Below are 6270 nucleotides of genomic sequence, written 5' to 3'. Positions count from 1 at the left end.
AAAAAAAAAAAAAAAAAACAAGCAAAAAACCTGTCAACCTGTTATTCTATACTGAGTGAATAAACCCAAACCAAACTCATTGCCATCGAGTCATTTCTGACTCATAGTGACCCCAATTGGGTTTCTGAGGCTGTAAATCTTTATGGAAGTACATGGTCTTCCTTCCACAGAGCAGCTGGTAGGTTTGAACCGCCGACCTTCTGGTCATCAGTCAAGTCCTTTAGCTACTATGCCACCAGAGCTCCTTATACTCATTGAATATATCCTTCAAAACAAAAATGAAATAAAGACTTTCCCAGACATACTTAAGTTGAGAGAATTCATTACCACCAGACTCACACATGTTGTTGTTGTTGTTTGCCATCGAGTTGGCCCCGACTCATAGCGACCCCTCCTTGGGTTTCCGAGGCAGTATCACTACGGAAGTAGGATTGCCCAACATGTTAGAGGCAATTAATTGTTCAGGCAGAAGAAATATGATACTAGATAGAATTATGGATTTACACAAAGGAAGGAGAAACACTGGAAATGGTAACTACATAGGCAAATGTACAAGATTGTTTTCTTATTGTTAAATATCTTTAAAAGATAATTAACTGGCTTTCCCCTTGAGAATAGGTATAAGACAAAATTCAAGTAAACACACTGCCATTGAGTCCAACTTAGAGCGACCCTATAGGACAGAGTAGAACAGTTCCACAGGCTTTCCAAGGCTGTAAATCTTTATGGAAACAGACTGCCTCATTCTCCCATGGAGCACCTGGTGGGTTCAAACCACCAACCTTTTGGTAAGCAACCCAATGCTTTAACCCCTGTACCACCAGAGCTTCTTGGTACGAGACAAGGATGCCCACTATCACCATTTTTATTCAATATTGTACTGAAAATCCTAGCTAGAGCAATAAGACAAAAAGGGGAATAAAGGGTATCTAAATTGGAAAGGAAGAAATAAAACTATTCTCAATTTGCAGATGACATAATTGTTTATATAGAAAATCCCAGAGATTCCACAAAAAAAGCTACTTGATCTAATAGAAGGATTCAGCAAAGTGGCGAGGTACAAGATTGGCACACAAAAATCAAAAGGAATTCAAGAAAACAACACCATTTTACAATAGCATCCAAAAGGATAAAACACTTAGGAAAAAAAAACAAACCAGGAATGTAAAAGACCTATATAATAAAACTACAAAACACTGCTGCTAAAATCACAATAAAATTTTTAAAAAGAAAATTGATGGTTTATGCAATATTGACTTAAAAATCTGATGAAGGAAAAATTAAAAATTGAAGAATAAATAAGGGGAATTGACTATAGAAAAAATATAATTAATGGTTTAAACAAAAATAATGCATTGTGGACTTATAAAATATGTTAATGTAAAATGTATGACAATAATAGCATATGGTCTAGGAGGGCAGAAATGTAAATATAGTATTCTAAGACTCTTATATCATATGTTAAGTGGTGTAATATCCCTTAGGGGTAGGCTGATAAATTAAAGAGGTATACTATAAGTCCTAAATACAACTACTAAAATAGCAAATCAAAGAGTTATAACAAACAACCCAGCAAATGAGGAAAAAAAAAAATGGAATAATTAAAATGCTCAATTGACAAAGAAGAAAGCATAAAAAGAGGATAAAGGAAGCAAAAAAAGGTGAGATAAATAGAAAACAGCAAGATGCAAGATTTGAACCTAACACATCAATAATAACATTAAATGTAAATGTTCTAATCTACGCCAGTTAAAAGGTGGAGATTGTAAGATTGTATAAAAAAGCAAAATGCATGCTGCCTACAAGAAAGGCACTTTAAATATAAAGAAAGACACAGTTAGGTTAAAGGTAAAAGGATGGAAAAAGATACCACATACTGACCCAAATAAAAAGAAAGCTAGAGTGGCTATATAAATGTCAAATTATATGTCACAGCAAAAATATTCCTAGGGATAAAGAAGGTACTTCATAATGATAAAGACTGCAGTATGGATTACTCCTCAAGATAGAGAAAACAAAAATCCTCACAACGGGACCAATAAGCAGCATCATGACAAATGGAGAAAAGATTGAAGTTGTCGATGACTTCATATTACTTGCTTCTACAATCAAAACCAATGGAAGCAGCAGTCGAGCTATCAAATGTTGTATAGCATTGGGCAAATCTGTTGCAAAGGACCTCTTTCAAGTGCTGAAGAGCAAAGATGCTTCCTTGAAGACCAAGGTGCACTTGACACAGGCCATGGTATTTTCAATCACCTCATATGCATGTAAGAGCTGGACAATTAAAAAGGAAGACCGAAGAAGAGTTGATGCTTTTGAGTTGTGGTGCTGGTGAAGAATGCTGAAAGTACCATGGACTGCTAAAAGGACTAACAAATCCCTCCTTGACGAAGTGCAGCTGGAATGCTCCTTGGAAGCAAGAATGGCCAGACTTCGTCTCACCTACTTTGGTCATGGTGTCAGAAGAAACTATTCCCTGGGGAAGAATGTCATGCTTGGCAAAGTGGAGTGACAATGAAAAAGGGGAAGGCCCTCAACGAGATGGATTAACACAGTGGCTGTAACAATGGGTTCAGGTGCAAGGATCGTGGGGCTGGAGCAGGACCGGGCAGTGTTTCGTTCTGCTGTGCATGAGGCTGCTATGAGTTGGAGACAACTCAACAGCACCTAACAACAACAGAGGTAAAATATCTTTTGAAAATGTTAGAAATTGTTCAATATTTTGAGTTGTTACATTCATTTTAATTTACATTTTTGATAAAAATAAATTCAAATTGTAAAATTTTGAATATCATTACTTTTCATTTTTTAAATATTTATTTCCATTACTGTCAATAGAACAAAATTACATAAAATCTTATAAGAACATAATATGTTACTGAAACAAAGGCTAGTGAAAGACAGGATATGGTTGATATGTGTCATAATTTATGAATATTTATATTTTTCATAAAAATATTGATGGTCTATCAACACTCAGAAGATATTCAATAATAATTAAATTTAGTCATTTTCTACATTTTTCCAACTTTTAGTCAGACATTTGTTCAGTTTTGTCCTGGAAGCTATATTTGCCAACGTAGAATGATATTCATATCATACATATTTTATTTAAATTTGTTAGTATCATTTATGATTTTAACATATTTAGGTATGTTTTGTCTAAATCGTGACCTCTACTTGGAATCAGCGCAGTGTTCTTTAGGGGTATTTGTGAATCTTTGTGAAGCCAAGGACATTCTCAGTATAACCTGAACATACAGAAATACAAATAATTTTTCAAACCTTCTGAGATTCACAGACTCCCTTAAACCCACTCACAGACCCTCAGGATCTATTCATCTAGATCAGCAATGTCTGCTCTAGTTTCCTACTTGTTGCCGCCATTTTAGTCTCCCTGGAGTGTCCTTAGCTTGTTGTTCTCATGCCTCCTGCCTCAAATCCTTCCAGCTAAACCAAAAACTACACTCCTTCTGGTTACCGGTCAAATGCCTTAGGCATTATGCCACCAGAGCGCCCCAAATTCTTCCAGTGGCTTCAAATTTCTAACCAATAATTTCTTCAGCCCTCTATTTAAAGCATTCAGCAAACTCACCTCAATTTACCTGATCAGACTTATTCCCTGTATTACCTTCATGTAGCCCAAATTAAGCCATTACCAAATCAAATGACTTACTGTTCTTTGAATGTATATCCATGTTTTCTAGTTTCTCTGACTTACATAATTTTTTCCACCTCAAACTTCCTTCTCCTTTTCTCTGCTTATTGAAATTCTACTGTCATTCAAGGCTCCTTGATATAAGCTTTTCTTCGTACTCCTACCTACCCTAAAACATTATTTATTCTGACCTCTCAGAACAAGTGTTTGCATATTCATTCTTTCACTCATCCTTCATTGGTTCCTTCCTTCTTTCGTTCAATAAACTTTGCTAAGTGTTTTTAGGACTGAGTACGCTAATGGCACAGAGAGTATCTGCTCTTGCAGAAGGTCACAGATGAATGGGAAGACATCTAAATGGGAACTAACAGGGGCATGAAATGGAGGATTGGTTGTAAGATGCAAAGATTAAGAGTCACTCAGGCTTCCTGGGCTCAGATTCTGGTCTAGTTCTGCCAACGCTAGCTGTGTGACTGGGCCAAGTTCACCTCCCTCTGCCTGCTTCTTTTTATAAATTCAAGATAATAAAGACATTGACCTTAGTGAGTCTGTACAAGAGCTAAAAGAGTTAACATACTTAAAGAGTTGATAATATGGGTTGGCAATTAGTAGTTGATGCCTTTGAATTGTGGTGTTGGTGAAGAATGATGAAAATACCATAGACTGCCAGAAAAATGTACAAATCTGTCCTTGAAGAGGTACAGCCAGAATGCTCCTTGGAAGTGAGAATGGCCAGACTTTGTCTCTCCTACTTTGGTCGTGTGATCAGAAGAGATCAGTCCCTGGACAGGGATATCATACTTGGTAAAGTGGAGAGTCAGAGAAAAAGAGGCAGGCCCTCCACTAGATGGACTGACACAGTGGCTGCGATGATGGGCTCAAGCACAGCGCGGATTGTGAGGATGGCGCAGGACTGGGCAGGGTTTTGTTCTGTTGAACCTGAGGTTGCCATAAGTCAAAATAGACTCGACAGTACCTAACAACAACAGCTCAAAGAATACTAATTATATTAACATTACGAATGAGAGGAAAGTAGCCACTGAGGTAGAACTTCTTGAAAACATATACCTAGGAAAACTTTGCACTCCACTCTGTGTCTTCCAATGCTTTTTGAAGAAGATTAATAGACAAACAGACTTTTGGCAGAAATCCTCTTTCTAGTGCTTTCAGAGCTGTTTTAGGTAGAGTTGTTTTAGCATGTTTTAAGTAGACTTGCTACATTCTGTCCACATAGCCAATTTATTAGCTTATGACCTGAAGAGTGACTTTTAACAGTCATCACATCTACATGAATTTTTAAAAATTGCTGTGGTGCTGATAAAGTTTGTAAAAATTTTTAAAACATAAAAAAGGCTTTTCTATAAGGCTATATTACCACGCTCCCCATTAAAGGCAGAGTATTCAGAGGAGCCAAGCCAGAAGACAGATTTTAGAATTGCCAGGTCACCGAAAGTAGAGACTATTCAGTCAGCAAGCCTTGACATTATAAAGTATTTTATCCAAGAAGAGAATGTTTGGAAACAGGTGATCTATTTTTAGTTCGTAGTTGTAGGAAGGAAGGAAAGGAAGAAAATGTAAACTCCCAACTCATTCCAAAGAAATAGCCAGAGATTTATGCTTCACTTTTGAAAGTCATGCTTAATGGTAACAGTGCACTTGAGGAATGTTTTGTTATGGCATTGACTTTATGAGTTTAAATTCACCAACTTTTTGAGCTACTCACTTTCTTACGAGTGATTTATGAATGATGAATTAGCCCATTGTATGCTTTCACCTTCAGAAAAGTTGAATTGCATGTCAGTGCCTGACCATGAATTATTGTGATGTAGAACACTTAAGTAAATTGACTATATGTAGAAAAGTTATGGGTAGCAGAGTGAGAACCTGGCAGATTTCCATATATCACTTTTTTTGAAAGTTGAGTCACTCTTTGCTATGAAAATAATGTATAGGGCAATGTTTCACCTGAGGAAAAATGAAATTAATGATGTTTGTCAAGATGATGATAAATATATGCCAACACCAATGAAAAAAACAAGTTTCACAGAAAATGTTAAGGCCTAAACCAGATGATCATGACCATTTCAGGCTCTTTTGGCAAAATGGTAAGAAATCTGGCTAAATTAGATATAACTCTCTGCACTAACCATTCTGTTTGCCATTTTTAGCTATTCCATGTGCTACTCAAGAGTCGCTGGGTGGTGCAAATTGTTATCACACTTGGCTGGTAACCTAAAGGTTGAACGTTTGAGTCCACTCAAAGGCATCTCAGAAGAAAGGTCTGGCGATCTACTTTTGAAAAATCAGCTATCAAAAGCACTATGGGGGAAAACGGAAAAATTCTATGGAGCACAGTTCTACTCTGAAGCACGTAAAGTCACCTTAAGTAGGATCCACTTGATGGCAACTGGTACTGGTAGTCATCAACTCAAAACACAGGTTTGATTAAGTTACTCTCTTGTCCCACGATCCTGAATAGATCTCCACTACTTATGAATTGGGAGCTCTGGTGGTGTAGTGCCTAAGGCACTTGACTGCTAACCAGAAGGCTGGAGGTTCAAACCCACCAGCCACTCCTTGGAAGGAAGATGGGGCAATCTACTTCTGTA

The sequence above is a fragment of the Orycteropus afer genome, unplaced genomic scaffold (assembly GCF_000298275.1).
Source record: "Orycteropus afer afer isolate SDZICR_OR568_19922 unplaced genomic scaffold, OryAfe1.0 scaffold00226, whole genome shotgun sequence".
In the NCBI taxonomy this organism is placed as follows: domain Eukaryota; kingdom Metazoa; phylum Chordata; class Mammalia; order Tubulidentata; family Orycteropodidae; genus Orycteropus; species Orycteropus afer.
The sequence above is the reverse complement of the archived record's forward strand: the minus strand, read 5'-3'. Positions refer to the sequence as shown.